At 42.8% G+C, this 18830-nt stretch overlaps 1 non-coding gene across 1 annotated transcript; it reads left to right on the top strand.

The window, feature by feature from the left end:
* Positions 1-6772: 6772 nt before the first annotated feature.
* Trnar-gcg (transfer RNA arginine (anticodon GCG)) lies at positions 6773-6847 on the top strand. Its single transcript has one exon. It is a non-coding gene; the product is annotated as a tRNA-Arg (tRNA).
* The last annotated feature ends 11983 nt before the right edge of the window (positions 6848-18830 follow it).

The raw sequence follows: 18830 nt of genomic DNA, 5'->3' as shown, positions 1-18830 counted from the left end.
TTTAATACATCCTTGTATACATCGTTCTTGATGAGACATCTGGAGATTGTGGCGATACAAGTGACTCTTTATATACAAGCTATTTAAGGCTAATGGCGCCTTGCTAAGTCGTAGCCATTAACTTAGCTGAAGGCTATTATAACTGTCTCTCGGCAAATGAGAGCAAAGTCTTCGTCCGTATAGTCGCTAGCAACGTCGTCGTACAACTGGGGCGAGTTCTCGTACGTCTCTCGAGACCTGCCGTGTGGTGGCGCTCGGTCTGCGATCACACAGTGGCGACACGCGGGTCCGACATGTACTAATGGACCGCGGCCGATTTAAGCTACCACCTAGCAAGTGTGGTGTCTGGCAGTGACACCACAATAACATTACGAAAAAACTCGTTTTTAATAAAACAATGTATTTCAATTTTTCACTAATCAGCAGGGCAACACACATTTTCCCTTTCTAAACGGTTTTGTGTCTACGTTCAGTCCCGAGTCATAGGTGATAGGCGAAATCGCACTATGAGTAAAGCTTTGTTTAAGGAAGCTATAAGAGCACGTGCGGAGTGTAAAACAAGTCAGTCGTTACCTCAACGGCCATGTGACACGATACGCAGAATTTTCTTCTCCTGAAGTAAGGGGTATTGGTAAATGAAATCTCAATCCGAGGAGTATAAAGAGATGCAAACAATCAATCTTCAGATGATGGTGTAAAAGAGAGAGAACTAACTGTGTGAATGAGTTTTTCTTCGAATATGGTCTAGAGGTAGCGTCTTTGATTCATAATCAAAACGTCTTCGGTCCCGGGTTCAATCCACGCCACTGCCTAAATTTTGATAAATAATCAGCATTGGCGGCCGAAGACTTCCGGTATAAGAAGTCAGCCTCATTCTGCCAACGGCCTTGTCAAAGAGGGCGGAGGAGCGGATAGAGGTTCAGGGCACTCTCTTGTCCTAGGGGTGGGAAATTGCCCCTAAAGGCGGAAGAATCAGCAATGATCAACGACATGAGGATGCAGAAGGCAATGGAAACCACTTCATTAAAGACACGTAACGTGTATCCACAGGACATGTGGCCTGTAATTGAAGAAGTGTCATGATGATCTCTCCATTGGCAAAAGATTCCGGAATAGTCCCCCATTCGGATCTCCGGGAGGGGACTGCCAAGGGGGAGGTTACCATGAGAAAAAGATTGAATAATCAACGAAAGGATAACGTTCTACGAGTCGGGGCGTGGAATGTCAGAAGCTTGAACGTGGTAGGGAAACTAGAAAATCTGAAAAGGGAAATGCAAAGGCTCAATCTAGATATAGTAGGGGTCAGTGAAGTGAAGTGGAAGGAAGACAAGGATTTCTGGTCAGATGAGTATCGGGTAAAAACAACGGCAGCAGAAAATTGTATAACAGGTGTAGGATTCGTTATGAATAGGAAGGTAGGGCAGAGGGTGTGTTACTGTGAACAGTTCAGTGACCGGGTTGTTCTAATCAGAATCGACAGCAGACCAACACCGACAACGATAGTTCAGGTATACATGCCGACGTCGCAAGCTGAAGACGAACAGATAGAGAAAGTGTATGAGGATATTGAAAGGGTAATGCAGTATGTAAAGGGGGACGAAAATCTAATAGTCATGTGCGACTGGAATGCAGTTGTAGGGGAAGGAGTAGAAGGAAAGGTTACAGGAGAATATGGGCTTTGGACGAGGAATGAAAGAGGAGAAAGACTAATTGAGTTCTGTAACAAGTTTCAGTTACTAATAGCGAATACCCTGTTCAAGAATCACAAGAGGAGGAGGTATACTTGGAAAAGGCAGGGAGATACGGGAAGATTTCAATTGGATTACATCATGGTCAGACAGAGATTCCGAAATCAGATCTGGATTGTAAGGCGTACCCAGGAGCAGATATAGACTCAGATCACAATATAATAGTGATGAAGAGTAGGCTGAAGTTCAAGACATTAGTCAGGAAGAATCAATACGCAAAGAAGTGGGATACGGAAGTACTAAGGAATGACGAGATACGTTTGAAGTTCTCTAACGCTATAGATACAGCAATAAGGAATAGCGCAGTAGGCAGTACAGTTGAAGAGGAATGGACATCTCTAAAAAGGGCCATCACAGAAGTTGGGAAGGAAAACATAGGTACAAAGAAGGTAGCTGCGAAGAAACCATGGGTAACAGAAGAAATACTTCAGTTGATTGATGAAAGGAGGAAGTACAAACATGTTCCGGGAAAATCAGGGATACAGAAATACAAGTCGCTGAGGTATGAAATAAATAGGAAGTGCAGGGAAGCTAAGACTAAATGGCTGCAGGAAAAATGTGAAGACATCGAAAAAGATATGATTGTCGGAAGGACAGAATCAGCATACAGGAAAGTCAAAACAACCTTTGGTGACATTAAAAGCAACGGTGGTAACATTAAGAGTGCAACGGGAATTCCGCTGTTAAATGCAGAGGAGAGAGCAGATAGGTGGAAAGAATACATTGAAAGCCTCTATGAGGGTGAAGATTTGTCTGATGTGATAGAAGAAGAAACAGGAGTCGATGTAGAAGAGATAGGGGATCCGGTATTAGAATCGGAATTTAAAAGAGCTTTGGAGGACTTACGGTCAAATAAGGCAGAGGGGATTGATAAAATTCCATCAGAATTTCTAAAATCATTGGGGGAAGTGGCAACAAAACGACTACACACGTTGGTGTGTAGAATATATGAGTCTGGCGACGTACCATCTGACTTTCGGAAAAGCATCATCCACACAATTCCGAAGACGGCACGAGCTGACAAGTGCGAGAATTATCGCACAATCAGTTTTACAGCTCATGCATCGAAACTGCTTACAAGAATGATATACAGAAGAATGGAAAAGAAAATTGAGAATGCGCTAGGTGACGATCAGTTTGGCTTTAGCAAAAGTAAAGGGACGAGAGAGGCAATTCTGACGTTACGGCTAATAAGGGAACCAAGGCTAAAGAAAAATCAAGATACTTTTATAAGATTTGTCGACCTGGAAAAAGCGTTCGACAATATAAAATGGTGCAACCTGTTCGAGATTCTGAAAAATGTAGGGGTAAGCTATAGGGAGAGAAGGGTCATATACAATATGTACAACAACCAAGAGGGAATAATAAGAGTGGACGATCAAGAACGATGTGCTCGTATTAAGAAGGGTGTAAGACAAGGCTGTAGCCTTCCGCCCCTACTCTTCAATCTGTACTTCGAGGAAGCAATGATGGAAATAAAAGAAAGGCTCAGGAGTGCAATTAAAATACAAGGTGAAAGGATATAAATGATACGATTCGCTGATGACATTGCTATCCGGAGTGAAAGTGAAGAAGAATTAAATGATCTGCTGAACGGAATGAACAGTCTAATGAGTACACAGTATGGTTTGAGAGTAAATCGGAGAAAGACGAAGGTAATGAGAAGTAGTAGAAATGAGAACAGCGAGAAACTTAACATCAGGATTGATTATCACGAAGTCAATGAAGTTAAGGAATTCTGTTACCTAGGCAGTAAAATAACCAATGACGGACGGAGCAAGGAGGACATCAAAAGCAGACTCGCTATGGCAAAAAAGGCATTTCTGGCCAAGAGAAGTCTACTAATATCAAATGCCGGCCTTAATTTGAGGAAGAAATTTCTGAGGATGTATGGTAGTGAAACATGCACTGTGGGAAAACCGGAACAGAAGAGAATCGAAGCATTTGAGATGTGGTGCTATAGACGAATGTTGAAAATTAGGTGGACTGATAAGGTGAGGAATGAGGAGGTTCTGCGCAGAATCGGAGAGGAAAGGAATGAGCTGTAGAGGGCAAAAACCGTAGAGGAAGACAGAGATTGGAATACGTCAAGCAAATAATTGAGAACGTAGGTTGCAAGTGCTACTCTGAGATGAAGAGGTTAGCACAGGAAAGGAATTCGTGCCGGGCCGCGTCAAACCAGTCAGTAGACTGACGACCAAAAAAAAAAATGAAGACTCTTAGATTTTCTTTATAATTGTATGAAGTACCACGATTTGCACCCAGTAGTGAAGCGATAAATCTGCAAGTAATTGCTCGTTGTCTCGTAGGTGATTAAAAAAGGTGACACCCAGACTTTCTACCATAGAGCGTCCCTTTATGCAATCTAATGTCTAGGTCCTTCTATACAGCCAAATGACAACCCTCACGGAAACATGGTTTATGGATTTCGTAATTGTAGATGTGGAAGAATATTTTCGAGACGAAACCAAACGAAGTACTGGCACTACTGCGACAGAGAGTGATCTTGACAGTGATGTTAATAATGTCAGTTTTGGACAAATTAATGTCAATCAGCGATGTTACCTGACCGCGTAAATACGATGCGGCTAAGAAAAATCAGTTCAACGTGCGAGACGAAGTCGATTTCGATCCGATGGTGGTATACGACACCTGGGAGCTATCAGATGTACTGATAATCGCTTCAGCGTCGGCAGTCAACAGATAGCGTAGTGCTATAGCGATCAGAGAGCCATATGTGTCGACATTTAATAAAGGATACTCAGAACCAGAAGGCTCAGCAATGTGCAAACTTGTGAAGCAAACATGCAGCCGTGACACAGAGACAAAAAAATGGCTCTGAGCACTATGGGACTCAACTACTGTGGTCATTAGTCCCCTAGAACTTAGAACTACTTAAACCGAACTAACCTAAGGACATCACACACATCCATGCCCGAGGCAGGATTCGAACCTGCGACCGTAGCAGTCGCGCGGTTCCGGACTGCGCGCCTAGAACCGCTAGACCACCGCGGCCGGCCGACACAGAGACACACTCATGGTTCCTACACCCAGCCAAGCGAATCTGAAACGGGTCAAATTGTGGGCTTCCTTGACTTTGGCCTGATCTTTTCGGAAAACTGTCGTCACTTGGCCATGATGCAGAAGATATGCAATGATAGTGGTAGCAATTCGCTCTTGGGTATTTTCACACCTGTAGATGAGATTCCGAAGGTCCACGCAGCACAGACGCCCACAGGGGATCGTTGTATTGTAAGGACAGCATTGGCAGATCGTACAGCCACCCAGCACAAATGAGAGGTTCAAATGGTTCAAATGGGTCTGAGCACTATGGGACTTAACTTCTCAGGTCATCAATCCCCTAGAACTTAGAACTACTTAAACATAGCTAACGTAAGGACATCACATACATCCATGCCCGAGGCAGGATTCGAACCTGCGACCGTAGCAGTCGCGCGGTTCCAGACTGTAGCAACTAGAACCGCTCGGCCACTCCGACCGGCCACAAATAAGAGGGCTTGTGAGCCCAGATGTGACAAAAATACCTATTGTGAACCGGCTATTAGCAATGGGACTACGACCCGCATCCGTCTAGCCGAACTTTCATTCATGCCACAGCATTGACGTGCAAGGCTCGACTGGCGCAGTCAGAGGATCACTTGGAAGATAAAATGGCGCTCCGTCGTCTCCAAGGATTCTGCCTACTCGCAAGTGATCGTCGTTTGTGCGTACGACGCAGATCTGATGAGTGCTGTCTCGTATAGTGCATTCGTCCAACACATACTGCCTCAACCCAGGCCTTTTCGTTTAGGGTGTGATAAGCTACAACACTCTTCCACCTTTGATGTTACTAGAGGGGACTCTAATCAGCGCTCAGTACGTACAGAATGTTATTAGACTCGTTCGTTTGCCATTCTTGCAACAGGAATGTGGTGCGTTGTTGCAACAGTAAAATGCTCGCCCACACTCTGCCCGTGAAGATCAATGTCCTCTGCAAGACATGCAGCAACTTCCTTGGCCAGCACGATCTCCGGACTTGCCTCCAGTCGAACACAATGAGATACGATGGGACGAGGAGTGACTATTGCGACTCGTCAAACAACAACTCTTACAGAACTGCGTGAACAGGTCGAGCAGGCTTGAAATAACGTACCACGGGACAGAATTCGCCTTCTGTACGATCGACTGCATGGCTGCCCATAAGGCTGCACCACGTACTAATCTGGTTGTTTCAGCGTGGATCATACAAGGTGTAGCTTTATTTATGATAACCTTACGATTACGTAGAATGATGTCTTAACTGTGGAATGGAACCAGAACTCCAATTGTCGTGTTGCGTGTTGTTAAGTGCGAGTGGTGTACTTTTCTGTCTTATTGTTGGCAAAACCTTACACGAATTGATTGGTCAATGCAACACTCAATACCAATAAAGAAATACAGTCTCTGCAAAATACATTGAGTCCCTTAAGCACTGAATCAAAAAATGGTTCAAATGGCCCTAAGCACTATGGGACTTAACATTTGAGGTCATCAGTCCCCTAGACTTAGAACTACTTAAACCTAACTAACCTAAGGACGTCACACACATTCATGCCCGAGGCAGGATTCGAAACTGCGACCGTAGCAGCAGTGCAGTTCCGGGGTGAAGTACCTATAACCGCTCGGCCACAGCGGCCGGCAAGCAGTAAATCCGAAGGCCCTGTTCAAAACTAATACGTTTGGTCCCTGTGCATATAACAAATAAATTGTCTTACCTCTAGAGCAGAAGCAAGAACGGTGGAGCGTGATACATTCTGGTCTCTCACAAAAAATATGAATGCTAGCTACAGGCTCAGAGGTGTGCAACGCTGGCCATAATACATGAAATGCAGATGACACTATTTTGGCTGATAAACGAGAACATATAAGAAAATCCAACTTTATTAAAAACTATATGATCTGGACTGGGAGGCGATACTGATAATGGTGAATTACTAACATTCAGAATGAATGAGGTACTGGCAGAAGTACAGTTGTGTGAGTCTTGCTTGGGTAGCTCAGTTGGTAGAGCACTTGCCCGCGAAAAGCAAGGGTCCCGAGTTCGAGTCTCGGTCAGGCACACAGTTTTAATGTGCCAGGAAGTTTCGTTTTATTAACATTTAGTTTTTTTATGAAAACTATATTGCAAGTTAAGTTTGTCTTTTCAAAAACATCTGACAACTGAAGTCACAATTGATTCACAAACAATGGGATTTATACAGCAAGTATTATTTAACTTCAATAATCCAACATAAAAGCAAATCATCAAATTACACATAGCTCTGTTAACAAATCTTAATAGCATTACAAAAATGAGACATCTAACTATCCTTGTTGTCAAAATGGTTTACATACATTCTGGGATTACTCAACACTTACAAATTATCAGCCAACTCATCTATACTAACGCGTTGGCAAAAACAGAAATCGTAATTATTTAAATATTTACCTTGTTTACATGTTCAACAATATTGACATACCTAATTCAATCTAACTATTGGTGGCTTCACACGGCACACCACAGAAACTGCCTACTCCCTTGTCTTTCCCTCACTTACAGCTACCTACAACCGTGCGCCAAGTGCTCTCTTACTCCAGCAAAGCAGTACAGTGGCCTAAGGCCGAAATTGTAACAGCATAATAAAAACTTATAACAGTCACTGGCGTCAAGATGATGTCCTTCAAAAAATTTTCCCATACACTTTTTTTATTTTGTTTCTTTTATTTATTTTTTAAATTTATTCACCACACATACAATTTGTAGACAAATAAGCACAACGTTATTTCAAAATATATCGTAAAACATTCCATATATATCGTAAAAGATTCACATTTTCTGTGGCATTAGGTAAATAAATAAAAAGCAAATTGCAAATAAAATTAAGTATCAAATATAGGACTCAGGAGAGAGTAAATCAGCGTCGCTATCCACTGCGCCACCATTTCTGTTGAATTCCTTTTTGTCTAAAAGCCTCTTAAAGTGATCTGAAAACATTGATGGTCGTCGTCTCAGTCGAATATGTACAGATAAGTCGAGATATTTCTTCGCTTAGTCTGACGCCTATACCACTGAGTGACGTTTCTGGGAAATTGGTTTATGGCACTTGCCTTGTTTTCCTCGTTAACAGTGGTATTCTTACTGCTACAACGTTGCTTCGTTGTAAGGGTCCTTCGGTTGAGAATGGCCTTCCAGCTCCGTCAGATGTCGGCATGTGTTGTACTACGAACTCCTTTGTGTAACAAAGGGGCTACACAGCTTCCGAGCAGCTTTCGACGTACGCTCTACAGGTCACATAGAACGGTAGACCTGTGAATTACGCCAGACAGTGTTCGCCAGGCAGCCACAGGTCCCCCCTCCTTGGTTTCTGCGGCTCCAACCCGGACAGCACTTCGAATCCAATTAAAACGGCAAGCCTTCAAAGCGTCGCACCTGGCTGTGCTAAATGCACGCCCCTTGCATACGCACCGACTGACTGCCACAGCAGCGTTTCATCAGCGCGAGGGCTACACGCATTGCCATCTCCCTGCAGCCTTTACGCTGACGCCATTGGTCGATGGTAGAACGAGGGTAAGCACCTTTATCAACTGCAGCGTGATGTCATAGTAAAGGGTTTTAGTGTTATCCGTCTACATTGCTGCGTAAGCGTTCACCTTCGATGTATTCCTGTCTCCCTTGGCCCGGCAATGGAACTCAGAACGGCTGGAATGGGAAGGCAGCTACGCCATCCTGACAAACAAAAGAAACGCTCCTCCATCTCGCTACTAGGACCGGTGTCAGCCCGTACGGCTGTAAGTAATTTCATTACATTTGGTAACGATATCATTTTCCCTAATCTGTGAGATCCATTTGAAGTAACATCCCGAAATTATCTTTAAGACTTAATTAGTTAATTATTTTCCTCCATATGAACAAGTATTTTTCATGTAATTTCTACTTTTCCAGTACGTTGTTCTCACAGTCCTTATAGACCGTCTTAGAGCTTCAACTTTGCTACAGCCTCCCTCACTCCAACTTTACCTGGTCATTTCCTTCGAAACTCTGTGGAGATTCTAATACAATGACATGTTATTAGCAGCTCTGGAAGAATGTGTTTGACAGGGAACTTAGTACCAAAGTTGAGCCTGTGGAAAGGACAAACCCTCGCAATCAGTTTAATTATGCAGACTTTGTTGGCTTCATATCACAGTAGGAGAGCCTCTGCGGAGTAAAGAAATAATGGTTTGGGGAAAGGGAGCGGAAAAGTGTCTCGACTTCATGTTGGGGGTATTTGATGTGTACTTAAATGGCAATCTACTTCATGAGATATACGTGTTCCAGCCCTGATGCGACACAACGTTCTCACTATGAAGCTAAGATCTGTTTATAACGAAATGGGATTCATAGTTGAATCTGACTAGTTCAATTTTCTATAGACATATCACGCAGACCTGTAGTGGAGAGGGAGGATATTGCGACATCTGCATCGCAACTTATTTATTATGTGATTTATGTTGAAGAAGCTAAGTCACATACCTTTTACTATCCACGTGAGTCATTGTTTCATACTGGATAGTCCTAATATTTTGACCCAGTAAGATCTAATTAGCCGTGAGACATTTCTGAAATTTGTTGCTGACACAGTAGTTTCAATAGTTTTAAAGAACTCCTCCGTGTAGGTTTACAGAGCGAGTAGTTACAACACCGCATTAATATATGAAGGGCTTATTTCAATAGTGGTACAAGTCCTTTTCTCATACTCAAGTATATATACGTGAATATTTCTCGTCTCTCAACTGCAGATTTTTCAGCGCTCATTTAACTTTAGGACTCTGTATCTCAGAATGAACAAAAATGGACTTGTACCACTACTGAAATAAGCCCTTCATATGTAAATACAGAAAAATTGCAAGAAGTCACTTTTTTGAAATAATTATTCATTCCATGAACCGGTTTTCAAACTTTTTCATGCTCATCTTCAGAAGGCTTACAGAAGTTTTCATACTTGGATTAATACTTGGCCGAAACAGGTCTGCAACCCTGACGGACGTCTTTCATGTGTTCGCTGAAATACTTGACATAACTTGCTGCATGGGTTTATAGGAAGTTGGCGCAACCATTCTCAGCTCCTGCGATTGATAATGAGGTACGGAACTCACATACGACACAAGCGCTGTGTTCTGCGTTTCTATACGAGAGTGCAGGCACTGATCGTCGTATTTGCCTTACCACCTTTCTTGGACTTTTGCCGGAGGTTAATAGCTTTCAACCGAACCAGACGAGGTTGAAGCGACCTTAGAAAGAATTCGAGAAAAACTTCGCACCACCTCACACATCGGACTGAAACTTCAGTACAATCTACTCTCAGAGATCAGCACGAGCTCAAGTTGAAACTCTGAAAAGTAACGGTAGTGCATAGACTTACATTGTACGTGAAAGACCCTGCACTTTAACGACAAGTGTCTGAGTCTGCTGCCGGACGAGGGTGATCTGTCAGCTGTTCATCAGCTACTCTTTAGTCAAAAACATAAAAAAAAAATTTTCTCAACGTTCCAATCACAAAATATTTACAGGGTTTTCAAAATTATTAAAAATGTGTTTAATACGATAGGAAGCGGATGAAGTGGGTGGTAAAGTGCTCGGCACATTAAATCCGAAAACCTAATTTAACACCCCTTATTAATTAAAGTACACTTGACGAGGAACAATACATGATTAATCAAGATAGAACATTTAAACCAGTTACTATATAACCTCTATTAATATCGAAATCTTGGAAGAAATTATTATGTAACACATTAGGAAACACGTTAATTACAATGTTAGGGCACAGATTCAAGAAACCAATTTTCTCCAACACTCGCCGCCATACAACTGTCACTAGGTTGACAGATCATTAACAAGTTTTGAAGGCAATATCATGACAACTAATCGTATTAAGATATACGTTAGTGCAGAAGAACATATCGACACCGCTGCTACCACGGCCTCGCGGCCCGCATCAGAGTAATCACTGTAATAAAAAAGATATGAAATGAGTTAATTAAGAGGTAATCAGCTTCTAGAAAAGTTTCACAAGTAACGGTTAAATGTTAAAACGGCCAAGTGCCCCTTTTCAGAAGCGGAAACAATAACGTCCAGAACAAATAACCATCGTTAAGATCAATCTTGAATTTACTTAAATTACTTAAACCTAAAGAGGACTGAGCTATAAAGGCGACGCAAGTCATTTCAAGCAATCAGTTCAATTGACAGGTAGCAGAACATAATAGTCACAATAACGGCCTAATGGCCCTTTACATAAGAAGGTAAACAATGAATAGTAACCAGAATGAGATTTTCACTCTGCAGCGGAGTGTGCGCTGATATGAAACTTCCTGGCAGATTAAAACTGTGTGCCCGACCGAGACTCGAACTCGGGACCTTAGCCTTTCGCGGGCAGGTGCTCTACTGGCAGAAGTAAAGCTGTGAGTGCCGGCCGTGAGTCGTGCTTCGGTAGCTCAGTTGGTAGAGCACCTGCCGGCGAAAGGCAAAGGTCCGGAGTTCAAGTCTCGGTCGGGCACACAGTTTTAATCTGCCAGGAAGTTTCAATCAATAGTAAGCTGTCTATATTTATACTGTTTAAGAGAAACAGCAACAGGTTTTCATTTTTGGGGGCATCAACTAAAGGACGATCATAACGTTGGCTACCTCAGCCAGACAGATAACAGAGGCAATTTTCAATCACGTAACCCGTTGTACACAGTAATAAACAACTGCCAGATCCACGTTCGAAAAGAGTAAGTGACCCAGTATTGTAATTAGCAACAGAATCGGTTGCAGCCGTAAGGTAATAGATTACTGCTAATGATGCGATCAGTAACATTGGAATAGATAAACGCGGTAACAAAATATCCAGAAATTTGGGGCGTTATTTGCAGACCATAACCTTTGAACTGTAACGGGCATAACAGTATGTGAAAACTCAGATATAGTAAAAACGGGCCTCAATGCAAGCAAGTAATGGCGTCGACAGCAAACATATTTAATAACATTTAATATTAATAACGGTAAGCCACCTGCACATGAAAATACAATCCTCGAGGATCAGACAGCTTAGTCACGTAAATCAGCTAGTTATTTATCTTAAAACGTACCTAACGACTACCTTAAACATAAAAGAATAAATAATAACCAACGACATGAAAATAATCACGTTAAGTGGCAGCCGCAACAGTTAAATAGGTGGGATTAGTCGTCTAAGATCTTCACAGGAGATGTTCAAGTCAGTGGTTTTAGTACATATTGTATCAGATGGTTCATAAACTTAAAGCCATTGCTGCTGAGACTTACGACACCAATTACGCTTCCGAAAGAAGCAAAAAAATCAACTGGAAATTGGCTGTCACAATATAAGCACCCGCTACTAGTACGAACATTCAGGGTGCGTAAATTGGTCTCAGAACACAAAATTTATTCAATACTTTTATACATAGGACTAAAGTTCTTCAAAATAAGTTCCAAGAGAATCAACATACCATTGCCAATGAGCTTTCCACTGCTGGTAACATCCCTGGAAATCGTTTTGCTGTTCAGAACCCTCGTCCAAACCTTTTGAACTGCTGTGATGCTGTCAAACCGCTTCCATTTCAGGTCTCTCTTCCGGAGGAACAAAAGAAAGTCACTGGGGGCGACCTCTGGGCTAGGGGGTCTGTGCCAGCGTTGCTACTTTCAACATGGTCAAATCTTCCGAAATGGCAAAGCAGGTCTGAACGGTCGCAGTATCAAGGGGGAGCATCCAGTCGCCCTTCTTCTCCGGGTGGACTCGGCGGATTTGATTGCTCAAATAATACAGCATAATACTGAAAATTGACTGACTGGCAGGCAGAAACGCCTTGCGGATCATTCCTTTCGCGTCAGAGTAAGCAATGAGCAAGCTTTTTACACGTAGCTTGCTTATGAGGGCTTTGCCTCTTCAACTCTGGATGGTATTCGAAGACCTAGGTCTTATCACCGATGACCACTTTGTCCAAACAATAAGGTACGGTACGTAAAAGTTCAAGCATTTCTTGCGAAACAGCCAGGCACCGCTCCTGCTGTTCATCCGAGAGCAGTTTAGGGACAAGTTTCGTGCACACTTTTCTCATTAGACCTTCCGTCACTAGTTGAAACACATTTCTGTGATTCCAACCCACTTCATCTGCAATTATTCTGATGTTGAGACGTCGGTAACTGTATAATACGTGACTCACTTTGGCCAGATTCTTGTCAGTTATCCTCGTTGAAGGTCGTCCAGAGCGTTCATCGTCCTTCGCGCCCATATTTGAACATCTTGTGCAACATGAAAACCATGGCACGTAGCGTGGCGTATTCTTTATAGGCCCCTTGAATCATTTCGAACGTTTCCGTACCTGTCTTGTTCAGTTTTACACAAAATTTGATGGAACACCGCTGTTTCAAGAGTCGCTGATTTTTGGACGCTCCGTTTCTCAACGACGTTGCGAAACAGACGCTCCTGCACTCCCGATGTTTTCACTCCAGGGTTTCGTCGGCGAATGCCGATGCTTCGCTCACTTAGCCAACACCCCCCCACGACCTGACACTGGTGGTGAAACTGACCTGCGTGCGCACCGCTACTCAGGAAAAATCAGTCTTGAAACTATATTTACACACCCTGTATTATAACAGAAAAACAGTTTAGAAAATCTAGAAACGCCACCAAGGGCTACGCACCATCTGTATTCAACGCACACAATAATGACACCTGGTGAACAAAATGTTGACTCATTAGAGACATTCACCAGAAGGAGCAGTCGTGAACGAATCTTCGATGCGTCCTCTCAACGGACGTCAATTCAAACTTGAGAGCCACAGCAGACCCTTTCTCAGCCAAGTGTCCTGACCTTTCACGGCCGTCCACCAGGCACAGTTGTTCCAACCTGCCGCTACATCGACACTAATACCCAAAGACTTTGTTACAGCTGGCTCACGGCACTGTATGATTCCATACTGAAAGTGTACAAAAGCGATGTCTTTACACAGTAATATTGAACATCTTCATAGGAAGCTTACAGCAATGGAATGGGAGGCTACGATGGTTCTCTGACGAGTATAACGATAATAAAGGTAGCCGAGTGGATTGTGCAGACGTATAGTGTGGTCGAGTGGGTGGCGTGAGATGTGGTCTTAGGTATGCATTAAGAACAATGAAGACCTTGCCGTGGATTATGGAGAGGAAAGCAGGAAGGGCATACTACACATAAACACGTTTCTGTCGTGTGTATGCGTGTGAGTTGGGGGGGGGGGGGGAGGAGGAGGAGGCGTTGTAGGGATGTGTACCGTTGTTCTACCCTACATGATAACTTTTTCAACACGACGGAGCGTGGAAAATAGCAGAAATCATCAGTCATTTGCTCTAGCATACTTAAATTGTGTTCCCAATGACACGGCGTTGTTTAGAGACACGGCGTTCTTGCTTCACTGTTTGGGAGTCAGGCACAAGAAGATGATAGCTAGAAGTGCCATACTCGTTATGCTGGATCACATTTAAGTGTGAAAATGTTATTAATGTAACTATTATGGTACTCTGATTCTTCTGTAATCAATGCTATGTAGAAACTTATATAAAGTACTGTCAGAATTGCCTCTTTTATGTAGCTCTAATATTCACAATACGTGAGGGCAGTTTGAACTGCTCATCGTAATTCAGTTGTAATACACGCTTCAGTATCAACCGACCGATCAACCAGTAGCCTCGTATTATGATAACAATGCTTTTCTTATCAGGTGATGGAACGAATTTTACCATTAAGTTTTATATCGTCAATTTCTAAAACATAGAAAGTCACTGACGATAAGACGTTATGTATTGCTATAGGAATGCCACTCCATGAGGTTTTCCATATTCCGAATTTAGGTTACTCGTACAATCGGAATCTTTTCTTGATGGAGGTTATATGCAAGCTCGTAGCCATATTTACAGCGTAAAAAATTAAACATTTGTCTTTTTCATGGATATTTGCCCTTCGATGTCATTGAGATAAATTTATTAACTTTTGGTTTACGCCAAAAGAGTGATAGGTGTGATATATGTTTTAGAACAAATAAAATGTATTAACGATAGGTTTTGTGGCCGTACAGTTAAAGTTGATTACTACGATGGAAATTATATAGTAGCGAATTTTAATTACTCTACACTTTTTATCTTTTTAAAACGTGACATGAGTGTATTCCCTCGCTGTAAATACGATCCTGGCTGCCCAAATGCTGTTTGTTAGAATTTTTATTTGTACATTGCCTGTAATTCGGGTGCAGTAGGTTACCGCTTATTTATTTACTTTTTTGGCGCATCAGCCAGTGAATGCGATATTATTTCGAATACAAGCAGTTGCCGAAAGCCTGCGAAATGTCTGAATATTAGTACTTTAGTAACTGTATGTGGGACGTATTCTGCTATAATTGCATTATAAAATTACTTGAGTTGTGAAAACAGTCCTAGCTGTAACCACAAACAGTCCTAAATTAGTTGTTATTTTTCCAGTTTTTAGCCTTCGTCTCCAGCAGACACATCATCAAGTGGGGATACGTACAACACATTAAGCTATAGAAATGTGTCGTTATTGAAACGAGTGCACAAACATGACACCTGTACTAAAAAAATATTTAAATAAATCGTATACACAACATCGATTTACATGGACTTGGAACAAGGAGACTAACTGAAATTTGCCGATAAAATATTGTACCATTTATAAACAACGAAAAACTATTGAAAATTCTATGACTGACTGTATAAATAAGGGCTTTTCTGGAACTTTACTTGGTATATCACTAGAAGCGTTACTCAGTTAGCTAATTGATTTGTAGCCTCTTTCATCTGCAAAGCTAACGTTCAGAATCAGTTAGGCTATGTCGATTTTCTGTCACTCCCATTAGCCTAGTGATTAACAATGTTTACTTTCTCTTTTGTCCTTGAGACCCTTTAATCAGATGTCTTGATACCCTTCCCGACGCTTATTACTATACCCGGAAAAAATGGTACTTGTTTATTCCTGTTTGTTGCGTTATCTCAGATGTACTTTCCGTGACTACTTTTCTACTCACGCTTGACGGAGGATGATAGCTACCTCTGCAAGTATATAATACTCTTCAACTTTACTCAATCTTCATCTGCATCTACACCTACAGCGTACATCCAGAAAGTTCGTGGATTAATTATACTTGTAGCGTGAGATTTGGATGAAAAAGGATTTGGGCTGCGAGTTTACAGTCATGGGCTTATTTCAGCTCTAAACATTTATTAAGCACCAAAAAATTCTTCGTCCGTTTTCAATAACATAAACTGGCAAGAGTGAAGTTCTTTGCCAGCTTTAACAGCCAGCTTTAACAAATGGAGATTTGGCTTTGTCCTGGAATCATGCTGTGACAGCCGAGGTGGTAAAGGCAGAAGCGGGATATCCGTTTTCGAGTCACGTTGTCAATATATTGTAGAGCTGGACTAATATCACAGTCTCTATTGTGAATAGATTTGTGGAATAACAAGACAATTTAATACTCACAATAATCGGTCTATTGACGTATAAAACACAATGAAGTACAAAATAAGAACGAGCGCTTAATCAGACCAAAGGATGCCAACCATACAATTAGAATAGCGACACTCACCTTTGCAATATGATGTAGCTGCATTAACCATGCATAAATATACTACTGACCACTGCCCCCACCAACTACTGACTACTGATGATACTACACTCAAGCGCCAAAGAAACAGGCATCAATATTCAAATACAGAGATGTGTAAACAGACAGAAGACGGTGCTGCTGGTGGCAACGCCTATATAAGACAAGTGTCTGGTGCAGTTGTTAGATCGGTTACTGCTGCTATATTGGCACATTATCAGGATTTAAGAGAGTGGTTTTACAGTCGGCGCACGAGCGGTGGGACACAGCATCTCCGAGGAAGCGATGAAGTGGATAATTTCCGGTACGACCACTTCACGAGTGTACTGTGAATTTTAGGAATACGTTAAAAGATCAAATCTCCGGCATCGCTACAGCCGGAAATAGATCGTGCAAGAACGGCACCAACGACGACTGAAGAGAATCGCTTAATGTGACAGCAGGGCAACCATTTCGTAAGTTCCTGCAGCTTTCACTGCTGGGTCATCAACAAGTTTCAGCGTGCTAAGCATTCAACGAAACATCATCGATATGGGCTTTCAGAGCCGATGCCCCACTCGTGTAACCCTAATGTCTGCACGATACAAGGTTTTACGCCTCGACTGGGCACCTCATCACCGACGATGGAATGCTGATGACTGGAAACATGTTATGTGGTCGGACGAGTCTCGTTTCAGATGGTATCGAGCGGATGAGCACGTTCGGATATGGTGACAACCTCATAAATCCGTGGACCCTGCATGTCAGCAGTGGACTATTCAAGCTGGTGGAGGCTCTGTAATGATGTGGGGCGTCTGCAGTAGGAGTGATATGGGACCCCTGATACGTCTAGGTACCACTTTGACAGGTGACACATACGTAAGCATCCTGTTTCATCACTTGCGTCCATTCATGTCGATTGGGCATTCCGACGCACTTGGGAAATTCCAGCATGACAATGCGACACCCCACACGTCCAGAATTTCTAGAGTGGCTCCAGAAACCTGAGTTTAAACACTTTCGCTGGCCACCGAACTCCCTAGACATGAACATTATTGAGCACATCTAGAAGGCCTTGAAACGTCCTGTTCAGAAGAGATCTCCACCACCTTGTGCTGTTATAGATTTATAGTCAGCACATCAGAATTCACTGTGTCAGTTCCCTCCAGCACTGTTTCGGACATTAGTCGAGTCCATGCCACGTCGTGCCGGCCGCTGTGACCGAGCGGTTCTAGGAACTTCTGTCCGGAACGGCGCTGTTGCTTCGGTCGCAGGTTCGAATTCTGTCTCGGGCTTAAGTAATTTTAAGCCTAGGGGACTGACGACCTCAGATGTTAAGTCTCATAGTGCTTACAGCCATTTGAACCACTTTTTGTCATGTCGTGTTTCGGCACTTCTGCTTGCTGGCAGCGGCCCTATGCGTTATTAGGCATGTATATCACTTTCTTTGGCCCTTCAGTCAACAATCAAATGAACAAAAATTCAACCTACACTAAAATCAAGGCAGTTACAGAAATATCTGTGCCTGTATGTATACATACACTCTTGAAGAAGCTCGCAACTAAAAATTCGCAATAGAATAAAAAAGCTCCTCCCAAGAGAAATATTAGAGCGCAACTACTGTGTGCTAGAAAAATACATTAAACCAAGCACTAGATACTGTGTTCCAGGCCCCGCTGTGCTATCTACAACGTCTGAAAATAAAGTCCAGGGAATAAAGTCAGAACGGTCAATCGGGCAACACTGGCACTCACAAAGCAGAACCTGTGTAGCGGTCGGTGTTGACCACCAACCACCTCGCCCCCCCCCCCCCCCTTGTAACCCCACCCTCCGCCCCCGCCACGCAGTTCGGTTGTGCAGCGTGTGACTTCTGTGTTAGACCTGTTGGATGAAGTGCTTGTTTAGTGCGTTGGTTCTGAACTGAGAACAGGACAGTGACCGAGCAAAGGATCAATTTGTCTTGTTTTAAACTTGGCGAGACATCGAAAGAAACGTATGCAGTGAAGGTATGTGTTTATGGGGATCAAGCAGTGTCCATGAAGTGAGTGTACGAGTGGTTCACCCGTTTTCGAGGAAGCTGGGAAAGTGTTTGTGACAATCATCGTAGCAGACGACTGGCGACCGCTGTCAGCGACGAAGACATTAAGAAAGTGGGGACATTAATTACGAACGACCGTCTATTGCCTGTGCGCATGATGGCGGATGAACTTCAGATGCACTGTGAATATGTGCGACAAATCCTTACCCAGGAATTAGGGAAGAGGAAAACGTGTTGTTGGCTTGTGCCACATCACTTGACTATCAGAAGCAGGCACGTTTAGAGGCGTCACAGGATTTTGTCGAATTGGTGGATGTGACAACCATTTCTTGAACTGTATTGTCACTGAGGATGAAACCTAGTGTCTCCGATACGACCCCGAAACGAAACGGCAAAGCATGGAACGGCG

This window comes from Schistocerca nitens, chromosome 2 (genome assembly GCF_023898315.1).
Source record: "Schistocerca nitens isolate TAMUIC-IGC-003100 chromosome 2, iqSchNite1.1, whole genome shotgun sequence".
Lineage (NCBI taxonomy): Eukaryota > Metazoa > Arthropoda > Insecta > Orthoptera > Acrididae > Schistocerca > Schistocerca nitens.
This window is presented reverse-complemented; position numbering and strand designations above follow the sequence as displayed.